This window comes from Haemaphysalis longicornis, unplaced genomic scaffold (assembly GCF_048455015.1).
Source record: "Haemaphysalis longicornis isolate Haplotype H1 unplaced genomic scaffold, Haemaphysalis longicornis Haplotype H1 scaffold_7, whole genome shotgun sequence".
In the NCBI taxonomy this organism is placed as follows: Eukaryota; Metazoa; Arthropoda; class Arachnida; order Ixodida; family Ixodidae; genus Haemaphysalis; species Haemaphysalis longicornis.
Genome location: NW_027526422.1, coordinates 9,387,225 through 9,400,110, shown reverse-complemented (window position 1 = coordinate 9,400,110; position 12,886 = coordinate 9,387,225). Strand labels below are relative to the sequence as shown.

At 48.8% G+C, this 12,886-nt stretch overlaps 1 protein-coding gene across 1 annotated transcript in view; it reads right to left on the bottom strand.

The window, feature by feature from the left end:
- The window catches only part of LOC144145003 (uncharacterized), a 74,242-nt gene extending 63,662 nt beyond the window's left edge, over positions 1-10,580 (bottom strand). Inside the window, exon 1 of the mRNA XM_077676503.1 lies at positions 9,985-10,580. The gene's annotated coding sequence lies outside the window, so the exon portion shown is untranslated. The remainder of the gene's footprint in view (positions 1-9,984) is intronic.
- Positions 10,581-12,886: the final 2,306 nt, after the last annotated feature.

The following is a 12,886-nucleotide window of genomic DNA, read 5'->3' as shown; positions in this document are numbered from 1 at the left end:
CGCTTGTTGGTCATTTGCGATTTAGTACTAGAGAATTAGCTAAATTAAGTTAAGCCTACAGTTTTATTGTAGCGGACAAACATGGCTCTGACTGTTTCTCTCCAGCGTCGTAGGCAGCTGTCTGTGTGCCACACTAACCCAAACCGTTCTACACACCCTCGATCTTGCACCAGTACAACAGCCATGTCCTCGGTGAGCGCGCGTGCGCACCCCTCCTCCACCCCACCACCAGTAAACCTGTACGCATGCCTGAGCACGCGCGCACTACCGGAATCAGTGATGTGCGCGCGAAAGACACTGGCCAAAACGCCGCTCGGTAACCTTTCAAGATGGACAACGGCCAGAACGTCACACCGGCAGCCCTTGAAAAGGAACCGCCAACTACTAGCTCTTGGGGGTGAAAAATCTCCGTTCTACGCCGATTTGTCCACGCAGACGATATGTGAAAAGCGTGGCATATGCAGCTTCGCTGTACAAAGACAATTCCGTCACCACGTCTTCACTGATTAACGAGCTCACCTCGAAGCATGTGGCTTCCAAGACGTGTCATGACTGCCGACATAACTGTTCCTCCGGCGACGAGCTCCCGACCGTTTCGGCTCAGCGGAGTTGCACGACAAGGCAACGCCAGTAAAAGCGCGATAAAAAGACAACATCGTCGCGGTATCGTGCCGTACGCTCCAAACAAAGATAGCTAACCAAAAGAAAGATACAAAGAGGCCTATCGCCACTGTACGCCTCGAAATAGAGACCGTTTTCTGTACGTTTAGGTGCAAGCAATGTGGCTGTCGCACGTGTACCGTTATTGTCGACGCAAAATTCAGAAAAAGTTGCGGTGAATCAATGGTCAGGAGGTCCCATATTTTCTCGCCTAATTGTGCACCAAAACTGTCGTCACCAGAAGAACATGAACATACTATGAATTAAAACAAACTGTTGCTCCAACATGTCCATGAAAACATCAAAAGGACACCATGCGTTTGCAGAAAAAGAAAAGCGGTATGAAGGGTGTAACACGGTCCAGTGATACTCGTCAGTAGCTGCAATGCGAATGTCTCCAAAACCATACAACAACGTGGCTCATTCAATTCATGTTGAACGATTTCGGAATATATCATTTTAACGTGTCACACCAGCAAACTACTGCGCATTGGCCGTATAGACTAAACTTTCGCAAAAATATCTCTATAATGTTGAAATCAAACCGAAAGTTGAAACATCAGTGTTTCACTGTTACCGTAACCTCTGTAGCGTAATCACTGTCCCCACTCAGTGGTTACAGCGATCGCAAAGCCATCATCACGCATTTCAAAATTGCATTCATACCCAGCTTTCTCGCTCAAAATTCCTATCTCTCAGGAACCTAGCAAAACCACTTCATAAAAGTGATATTTGGCATAAAGCAAGAAGTTAACGTGAAGATGAAAACACTAATAAAAATTTCCAGGATTCTGAATATTTTGTGTGTAATTCGCAGCTGTCAAACCTTGCCCCCCATGCATTTCTATGAGATAGTTTCCATGGCTCAGGAACCTAGTCGGGCAACGTGCTAGACTTGAGAAACTGTGTACAAAGAACTATTCTTACACCGTGGTACAAAGCAAGTTTTCACCCTCAATATTAGCTGTGTAAAAAAATTTAAATTTCGCTAAATAGCTGCAGAGTAACCACCGGAGAAAGGACTACCGTGAGCGGGAAAGCTGCGCATGTGCGTGCCTCTTTGGCCGCTCATTTGTGGCGCTTCTATGCAGCTTCACTTGAGTGTACTAAAAAAACTTCTAGTACACTCTAGCTTCACTGGCCGTTCCCCTTCACGCGGTGGAATGGCTGCTAGCCTCGTGAGCAGGACCCTTGCGACACCTGCCTGCCAGATGAGACCAGCCTGCAGCGTCGGCCCCTTCGTTGCCTGCGACGGAAGCGCGGCGTGCGAGCTGCGTGAGCCCGATAACAAGGCGGATTTCGTTAGCATGCTGCGCTGCTACAGCGCACCACAAACAATGCATCGACGGAGGCTCATTACGTCCGCCATTGTTCGCCATACCTCGAGCCTTTGGTGAGGGCGCCGCGAGCGGTTAAACGCAATGAGAGCGGCCCCGCCGAACTTGATACGCTGAGCGGGGCGCAGAACGGTGTTAACGGGTGACCTCACATGCGCCGTGTGAAAGAGCTCACCGACTACAGTGGCCTCCTCGAAGCTTGCTGTAATTAACTCATTCGCACATTTACACGTTTCGCCGCAGGAATATATAGTTTTGAAATCGGGAAATATTGGCGGGGCGCTCTTGTTGTTACCGTTTCGACGTCCATAACTATGGGCGCATCGCATCGGCATCGTTCGCTCCAAGCTCACGACGCATCCATACATCCTGGCTCCCAGCAACGGCTGTCAAGATCCGTCATCTCAGCCCCCAATCCATCCGCAACTAGACTTTAAATCACCCAAAACAGTTAGGCTTGGAATTGCAACTCCAAACCCTAATATAAAACGACAGCAGCAAACCCAGCTCCGACAAGCACATGTCCGTATGGTCCGTCTGCACCATAGAGCTTCATGCTAATATATACTAGAGGAAAATCTGCCGCTGTAGTCGCGGGCCATCGTGGGCGCCGCCATTGCAGCTAGGTAATTTTCTGGCCAATTGGCTTGACTAGCCACAAAGCTTCTTATTTGCCTCGAAGCCAAAATCAATAAAAGAGGATAACATATTTTTATTTTTCATCTTGCATAAAGCTTCTGAATAATTCCTGACAAATAAATCTTTTTGGAGTTTCCATTCTATAATACAAAAAACAAATCTGATTTATATTCTACGGTAATATTGTTGCTCTTTTGCAGCCAGAGGCAACTTTCCAGTCTGTTCATGAGCCACGCCATGGACTCGTGGAACGTGCCTGCTCATTACAGGACGGCACGTTCGCTGAAGCGCGGCTTCCCTAGACAGGGTCGCCAGATTTCCCTCTAGTATTATTAGTATGAAACTCTATGGTCTGCACCAGAGTTCTTCAATATACAGCTGTTGCGAAACTCCGCTTCAGACCCGCCGCGGAGGTTCATTGGCTAAGGCGTTGTGCTGCTGAGCACGAGGTCGCGGGTTCGATTACCGGCCGCGGCGGCCGCTTTTCTGATGGAGGCGAAAAGCAAGAACGCCCATGTGTACGAGATTTCGGCGCACGTTAAAGATCCCCAGGTGGTCAAACTTACTCGGGACCCCTCCACTACGGCGCACCTTATCGCCTGCGTTACGTCGGCGCGTTAAACCCTACAATCAATAATTAACTCCGCCTCAGAAGCCGGGCGGCGAGGGACCCTCTGCTCCCGGGAAGATGAGAGGCAAGCGCACTGGCACGCCCCTACGGGACGAAAACTAGACGTCGCTAAACCAAGGCCTAATCAGAATATCTCCGTAAAATAATGCTTGATTTTTAAATTAAAATACATAAATTAGGTAGCATATACTTAAGTTTTTACGATTTTTCTTTTTATGACTTACAGCGGCAGCCGCAAGCACTTGAGCACTACTTCAACTTTGTGCCGAAAAACGACAGGCTAGTCAACTTGCCCCGGGCTTGCCTCAGCGCAGGGGGGTAACCGCAGACCGGATTTTGATACATGGTGCCCATGGGAAGTTTGGCAACTGGTATACATTGAGTAACTCTGGTCTGCAGGTGGCCTCCGCGATATATATTGAGTAACTCTAGTCTGCACATGGCCTCCGCGATCTGCTGCCGGCAGCGCGCCGTTCCGCCGGAAGCCGATCGCGGAGGCAACGGTCTGCACTTTGCGGTGAGCAGACGATCAGGGATGTGAAGAGTACTGCTGACAGTTTGCAAATTCCTAACTAAATTTATTTAGACACAAAAAAATGATGCAGAAATAACAATTTCAGGGAAAACTATAAAAACAATTTAGTTTTTAGAAAAATATCTCAGTAGCAAAAAAAGGGCTAGTGCACTGAGAAGCGTGCTGCAGCCGACCGGTGTGCTGTCTGTCCGAGACATAAAGGAAAGCTTTCAATGGCGCGAGGCTACAGTGAACTTTCCTGTACCGAGGCTTTCATCACCAAAACGACCCTGCTGAAGGCCTCGGACGGCAGACAAACGAAATTTCCAGGGACTATACTTGAAGTATTCGCTGACTTGCTCCTTCGTGAAGTCACGAACCGCCGGGGAGCCCATACAAGGCAGTGACGCAACACAGACGCTCTCTCGTAGTTCGACAGAGCGCTCGAGATCCGGACAGTCTAATTAGGCTTGTTTTGCTCGCAAAAACAGAATTTTTTTATAGAATATCACCGTTAGGTGGTTATATTCGCGGTGAAGTTCCCGTGCCGGTTGCAAAGTTGTCATGCCAACAGCATCATGTCAGATTGCGGACAGGGTGATTTTTTTAAGACTTGATTGCATACGTTCATATCACTTCAGTACCAGAGCTGTCTGCAAACGCCCCGTAGCAAAGAGCAGGCGTAGAGCGACTCCTTTCCGGCACAGAGACAACGACCACTCTGAGCTATTCGTAAATGCGAGCCGTGACGCTTGTACAGCTTGTACAAGCACAAGCCGCTCCTTGGGGCGGCAGTTTGCCGTGGTTTATATTCGAACGGCAACGTCTCTCTCTCTCTCTCTCTCTCTCTCTCTCTCTCACTCTCTCTCTCTCTCTCTCTCTCTCTCTCTCTCTCTCTCTCTCTCTCTCTCTCTCTCTCTCTCTCTCTGAGCGCGCGCGCGCGCGCGTTTGCCGACAATGCATGTTTGTTTTTTGCTTGTCAGCCCGAACTATTCCTTCGTAGCCTCTTGACAAATCGAGGCGGATTAAGCTTTTATTTCAACGCAGATTCGAAGCTTTTGAAGAGGCACATCGGTGTTAGTTTGAAGAGCAGAACAGCCCTTCCTACTTCTACATTACAAAAGCGGCAAGTTTATCTCGTTCCCAGCGTGCGTGCGTTCGCGCGCGCGCAGTGTACGCTATTTTTATAATTGCAAACATGAAAGCAACTTCCCGGAAGTTGTCAAGAGCCCTCTGCACGCATTTCAAATCTCGCGCGTGAATTTTATTCCCCACGGGCCTTCAGCAAGCTCTGCAAATGACGTCACAAATAGTTGCGAAAAACAAAAGCTCTGCGCTGGCTGCTGTCGCCTAGTCTGGCGCATCTGTAAACTAGGCACGTTATTTTAGGGACCGAGCTCCGCAAAGATGGTTGCCCTCACATGTAAAATGATCGTGTTGACCGCAGCATCCCGACAGCAGCAAGGGTGGCGTTCAAACTTTCCGGGTGATTGGATACCCTTGATATCCCGTTACATCGCAGCATTCTTTCCCCTTCGCGCGTTCTTCGAACGCCGATTCGACCGAACGGCTGCCACCGATACCTCCACATACGCCGAACAGGCGTCACGACTTGACGAATTCCAATGGAGCGCTTGCTTCCGCGAAGCCTAATTGCGCGGGGCTGTGTGCGGCAGCAGCGGCACAGATACCCTTGTTTTTCGAGAGAGGCATCTCTCTCTTCCTCGTCGTCGCTATTTTGCTTAGTTCCCGGGCCCCGCTTGTGCGCGATGGCGCCTTCCGGAACACCCCGAGCGTAGTTCCCGGTCTGGCCGTCTGTTGCCGATCATCCGTGACATTGCGGCGGCACCGACGAGCAGGCGCGTCTACCTCTGGGGACGGGGGATTTTTTTTCGACCGCGTTGAATTGAGTCACGCCCGACAACGGCGGGGTCGACACATCTGCGCTCCTCCCTCGAATGTCGTTGTCCGAAAAAAATTTCATTGGAAACAAATGGCGGGAAAACAAAATTAAAACTCAGAAGTCATCAGAGCTCATTCGTGAATACTTACAGTTGGTCTCTTTTATTTGCCTATCCTAAACGGTTTTGAGAAGTTTTTGGGCAGCTCATGACAACTGTGGTATGAGCAAAAGAAAAAAGAAATACTGAGCTGCTCTCGAGCAGTTCCGACCAGTCAAAGATGACAAACCCGTAGAGGCCAAGATTTGTCGAAAATGTTCCCTATTTGTAGTGATCCCGTACTGATACATTGAGGTTAAGCCACGAAAAATGCGAACTCCCTCACACATGCCACACATGTTGGCGCTTGTTGAGAGAACGCAGGGATGCGTTACTCCTGCCCCGCGCAGCCTCTTCACAAGATCGCAAGTTTGCATCAGTGCGCGCGGTGGATGTTGTCGATATAAACCAATATGAAGTGGGTAAAGTTTAACTTCCTTTGGTTTATGCAGGCGCTGATGGGACACCCGAGTTGATTTGCTTGTGTCTGTTCCTCCGAATAGCACGGCAAAACAGAAAGCCCCATGCGCCGTTCACGGTCGCCACACCAGCTAATGATGCCACACGGGTTTGCAAAATGGTTTCATGCTTCCTCTGCCTTCCATGTTGTTATTTTCCTTTCTTTGTGGCTAATGCCGACCTTTGTTCGTTCACGTACGGGCTATACATGTTAAACGCGCTAAAATACAACTTCGTCCAATTTGAAAGAGCTAGCCTTTGGTAACTCGCTCCGCTCCAATCCAGCCACGAAATACGTTTTTTTCAAGCTAGAAAAACGAAGAAATGTAGAAAAACCTTCGAATTTCGCGCTACAGTGACATCTTATGGGAAGGGCTGACGCCGCATGGACCAGCACTAAAAACGCAGTTATGAGTGTGTTAACGGCACGTTAGAATTGAAGCGATGCCACAAAACGGAACTAGATGGCTCATTAAAATCGCCCACTTATGTTTCTTGGCGGTGGATTTGGTCAGCCACCGCCAAAATCGCCCAAACAATATTCGGTGACGTCAAAGAGAAATTGCCGGAAAGTGACTGAGGAGTCACCACTGGTTTATGCAGGGTGGCGCGACGATAATTGGAACACTTTAAAAAACTTTCCTGGGCCAACCGCCACTCTGTTCGTGCTCAAACTTCACACGAAGGTCGCATTTTGTTGTCTTTCTTGTTTGACACCTTGAAAAACGACGGTACTTCCCTGGTTATTCTGGAGAAAAAAAATAAAAGCGATTTTCGCCTATCGTAAAATGGCGGCCGATTTGGACGTGCGAGCCAGCGCAAGTTGATCTTGGAACAACGACGCCACCCAGGATATATGCCGGGCGAAACGCACGTTTAGGATTCATGGTAGGAAGGAGACAAATGGTGCAGCAGACGATCAGAAAATGCGCCTAGGAAGGAGCCAAATGAGCTAGCAAACGATCAGAAAACCCGCTTTCACATTTCTGATCGTCTGCTACACCATTTATTTAGCTCCTTCCTACCATGAATCCCAAATGTGCGTTTCGCTCTGAATACCCCAGGGGGCGCCGTCGTTCCAAGATCACCTTGCGCTGGCTCGCACGTCCAAATCAGCCGCCATAGGCGAAAATCGTTTTTATCTATTTTCAGAATAAACAGGTAAGTACCGTCGTTGTTCCCGGTGTCAAACAAAACAGACCAGAAAATGCGACCTTCGTGTTAAGTTTGAGCGCGAAGAGAGCGGCGATTCGTTCAGGAAAAAAATTTAGTGTTCCAATTATCGTCGCGCCACCCTGTATATGTTTTCTTTAGAATCTCGATTATTAGTCCCAAGTTTGCGACAAAATTGACATCAACGTTATTGGGGCGAAGCGCTCTTTTTAAATGAACCAAACTTGTATTTTTTCTTTATGGCCCCTTTAAGTTTGGCAGTGTGTCGTCATCGGAGGGGGATAGTACAATTGGCGCTTTCAAACGCACCTCCGATACCAGTAAATCGACCGTAGTACCAGTAAAAATACCAGTAACTCGGCCGCAAACACTTACAACACGACCAGAAAGTTCGTACTTCAATCTGATGATACAATTAAGTAATGTTTACAACGCACTGCAGCGTCCGTTCGAGGTCGCTTCCCCACCCCTTTGCTCCTACCCCCTCCCCCCGGGAGAACCTTTTGGGCATGTGTGGATCACTGACACCCGACTGAGCGTGTGAAGAAGCCGATGGAAAGCGATGCGGGTGGACTTCTTTCTGTATAAAGGTAAGTGTTGAGTCAACTTTGGAACGACCTTTTTTTTTTTCAGCTTCCCGTTCAATTTAATTACAATTACGTAACCCTCGAGCAAAGACTGTTTCCGCCTTCATGCGCTTCACAAACTATAAAAAAGGCAGGTGCTCTTAGACAGACAAAAAAAAAGGACACCCGCGCAAAGGGCTCAGCTGTGCCCGCCTATAGCTCACAGCGCACGACCCGGGCGCTTCTTAACAAGCGCTGGTCGCTCAACTGCATTTACCACTCGTCCATCATGTAGCCACATGTGTCGCCGCAAAATTCGGCATGTGTTTCATGGCACGGCGTCGCGAGCAGGCAGCAATAACATTCGTGGAGAATAGGAAACATCTGCGCAGAGGTCATCCATAAAAGCTCGACCATTCCCCGCTACAATTGTGGACTTCCGTTCGCAGCTGCGTGCGAGAGGGCCTGCGAAAATTGAAATCTCAAAGAACAGCAGGAACATTGGTTTCTATACACCTCAGCGCATGCTGGCCGGTAGTAGTATCTCCTGATTTGAGTATCCGGCGCTAGTCATTCTGAGGCTAGGTTCGTCGACGAGTCTTCTGCCGATGTCGACGTTAAGCCTGCAACCTCGACACCAGACTCACTGCAGCAGTACTTGTGGCACGATCACTATCCATGCTGCTGCGACACTGCCTGCACATAACCCGAAAGCCAACCGGGACTGCGCGAGAGATTTCTGATTCACACGCACTTCTTTGCGTAATATTTTTTACCGGTGCGCGCACTATCGCAGCCAATGGGAATTGACCGCGCGCCGAGGCGGTTATTTGTGGACGATTGTTGTGCACGCCAGCCATGTGCGCGCTTTCGCCAACCTAGCCAAATAACGCTATCGCATTAATAAAAGTTTCTGAATATGCATTATGGAGTGAATGCAACACACAGCAACGTTTTCTGAAGGGTATAGAAGCCGCAAATAGCCCGTGAATCTTACGCGGATTGAATTTCGCTAGATACAAGTGTTTACAGTGTTTTAAAAAGGGTTCAGTTAAGATGAATGCGTGGACACCGACTGAGTTCTTAAGAGTTCTTGTAGCACTACAGAGCCCGAGATCGCGGGTTCGAGCCACAGACGCGGGGGGCGTTGTAGGACGGAGGCAGGAAACAAAACACCCAAGTGTCGAAGTATCAGATCCTCAGGTGATCAAAATTATTCCGTAGATCTAAGCGGACGCGCTTCATAATCGGTGTAACTTCGTTGCATACAACCTCTACTCGGTTTACTCTTAGGAAACCGACAAAAACATGCAGTTGTACCATTTTACCAACCCCCCCCCAACCCTTTTCGAAATACCTGGCGGAACTCATGAATACAGAAAGGCGCTACGAAAAATGCGCAAAAAGCTCATCCTATACGAGCAAACGCTGTTGCCGGCTGCGAGGGAAGCGCGAATGGTGTCTGCCCTAACGATGCATGATGCATGAACGAGGGACCTTCGTCGGAGGCGCGCCCAGAAACCGTGCGCGCGTACCTATATACCTGCGCCCGTACGGCGTATAAATCGCGTTCTTCCTTTCCTTCGCTAGCGTTTAATTTTGCACACACCTGCGGCCTGCCTTCAGCCTTGGAGCGTGCACGGCGAGCTTCCGTCGAGTTATTGGTTCGGTCAAAGCCGGCAAACACCCTGCCTGTGCTTTCCAGAGGCCTTCGAGTAGTATTTATACAGCTCGTCACATGCCTTGAATTTATGGAAAGCACACTTATGAAAGGTTAATTTTTTTTACTATTTTAACGCAGCCCAAACGACGGCGCATTCCTTCGTTTTGTTTTGTAAGGTCAGTAGGCGGAACGCGCGTAGTTGGTGCAGCATACCACAACCACGCGCCTCTAGCATCCTCGTTTCAGCTGTGCGTCCCAGAAATGAACACGCGGAGTATAACGTCCCCGATACGAATAACGGGAGGAGGAAAGGCAACACGCGATCACAATCGCCTGACTCACCTTGTCGATGATGCTAGCAGCGACGCCGTCAGCGAGGAGAGAGTCAGCGTAGTTCTTGACATACTCGGCGCTTTTCGACCAAGTGTCAGGCGGGAACTCGCGTTCGCCGCGCTGACACCGAACACGCACTTCGGAGCAGAGAGAGGCGAGGGGAACGGTTGGGAAGGAGCAACAGCGAGTGGCGTTGGAAGGAGCGCGCAGGCCGCTGAAAACGAGCGGAGGAGGGCGCCGCGTTATCGCGATCGACGGTATGCTGCTGGTCCGGGCAGCATCGCCGGCGGGAAGATACGACGCTGGGAACGACGGCGCTCGACCCCGCGAAACGATACCGCACGTGCGCTGAACTTGGCCAGTCGGGTACGCGCGCACACAAGCGACCACGGAGCAAGCGACGTTCCTCCGCCGTCTGTTGCTGCTGTAGACGCCACGGAAGCGTACGCAGCGTCTCGGCGATCTAGCACAACCAACCGCTGTATCGCGGGCAAACCCACACTGCCCGGCGTCGGCGGCTCGCCGAACGCGTCCCCGTTCGCGGCGGCCGCTGCCGAGTCGCGCGTTGCCGCGCGTTCCGCGGTCGAGTGGGGGGTCACACCGCTCACACACAAACAAACGCTTTTCCTGGGAGAGCACGGACAACCGCTCTCTCTTCCGCCATTTGCGATCCACGAAAGCTGCGCGGGAAAGCTTGCTGCACGGGGCGCGAAACCGTCGTTTCCCATTTCTCAGCATGGCGACTTACACGTGTGCATTGCGTAATACGCGTCTCCCGAGGATTCCTCAAGACCTGTGTATGATCCTCCCGAGATATATGTCAATGGGCGCGTTAAGTAACGGAGACAAGTAGATTAGCCACAAGCTATTTCGAGAAATCAGTAACTTGCTGGTACTGTTTTAACAATAAAATCTAGAATGGCACTCCTTCAACCAAAATCTTAATTGCTCGAGTGGAATTGCCGCTGAAAAGGACAACATGCTTCCAAAACGGATGAGAATATTGTTGGGGCCGTAGTGGAACTAGTGTTTACGTGGAGGAGGTGATGTCAGAGTAAGCACTAAACACCAGGTTCCTTGAGCTAAACCTCTCGGGGGTGTGAACAGACATTGGCTTATCTAACGTAAAGACACGCACTGAGGCTTGGGGGAGTCTAGATGAACAAATCAAAAGTACAGTCGAACCTCGTTATAAGGAAGTAGTATCTGGACAGAAAATTATTTCGTTATAACCGATATTCGTTGCAACAGTAGAGGTAAAAATTGGCTCTAACAAATCGAAAATCTGGCGCGCGCGACAATACTTGCTAAGAAATGCATTTTTTAGGCTTCGAATTCACGGTAGACAAGGTAGCCCTTACCTTTCTCCTTGGTGCATTTCAAACCTCAATGAACCGGAACATAAGTACGTGAAATTACATCAGAACAAATTTCACTTAACAAAACAGGCCTGCGTCCTTATTTATTCGATAAAAGATGTGATCTTCGTCTGGAGGCTAACAGCACTGAGCAGGATGAAGTTTTTCATGGTGCCCACGAACAAAAACGCCTTTATACTTCTGCGGTTTTTTTTTTTTTTTTCAGGCACTTTCTCAGGCTGCTCGTGAAATATTTCTTCGTTATATCCAATATCGTTCGCGGTTCTCGTGGTTTCAGTTACGTTACAAAAGAATAAGTGTCATTGAAATGAAGCGTGACCATCGAAAGTTTGTATTTAGTTCTCTATAACCGATAATTCGCTATATCAGTGTTTGTTGTAACGAGGTTTAACTGTATGAAGACTTCTTTACTTAATAATACTCTTTTTCTAACTTTTGTTCCCTCCACCATCTCACCTGGACTTCTACTTTTGCTTCCTATCGAAATTAAACCCCACACTCTCTAACGATCATGAAAATCATTCCAACCGGGACCCCCACCGACTGGATCCGGGCACACTTCATAAAATAGCCATTTTCCCAGTGCAAGCACACAGGATGCTGGGTCTACGTGGCATTCTTCCGTACGAGTTTCAAGACGGAAGCATGACTGAAGAACAGCCGCTTCGTAGTGCCCATCAGAAACTTTCTCCGAGATGGTTCATGATATCTATCCCTTTTTCTACTCGTCCATGCCCCCACCTTGACCACGGACTCGGTTGTTCAGCATGAAAGGTACTACCGTGTTCAAAACTAGATGTGATACGCGAAATTCCGAGCGAAAACAGGGGCAAAAAAGGGCTGTGTATATTTTTTATTTGAGAAAAAAAATGAAAAATTGCAAATCTTTTGCGTCCACCGTTCAAAACGAAATCCATAGAGCAGAAAGCCTGCCTCTGCTTGTAAGGAACCTGAGGTTGTGGTTACGCCTTAGCTTTCAGAAAGGTTCTCAGTCTAGATACGGTGACTGCTGATATCCTAAAGCTGGCGCCGTCGGATTATCCACAGGCCGCAGGGCTATGTGAAAAACTCGTGACTACACATTGGTCGGCATCTCGCGCGGTGCAGTGGAGGGCTATGCAGCCAGTTGCTTTCGTGAATTAGACGTGGACTTTCAAACGCATTGTTTATTTTTAACAGAACGTTGTGGATTTCATATTTTACTTTGCTGTTTATTTTAAGTAGGTTTTCGGAATATCTGTATGCGTTGACTTATATACTCATTAATAAGCGCTTACCCATGTTTGCTTAGTTAACCTGATTGCTCGGAGACCTCTCGATTTCTGTATATAGCTCTCTAAAATGAAAATCGACTTTCTGTGTCCTGTACTTTTCACCGGAGTTTTCTTTGTGTACCGGAGTTTTCTTTGTGCCATCAAGCGGCAATAAAATATACGTCTAGAGTTTTGCTAGTCATACCGTATGCAAGCTATTTGAAACGATGAAAATTAACGATCTCTACGCGCCTGAGCCACAGAGTATGTTAGAGTAAG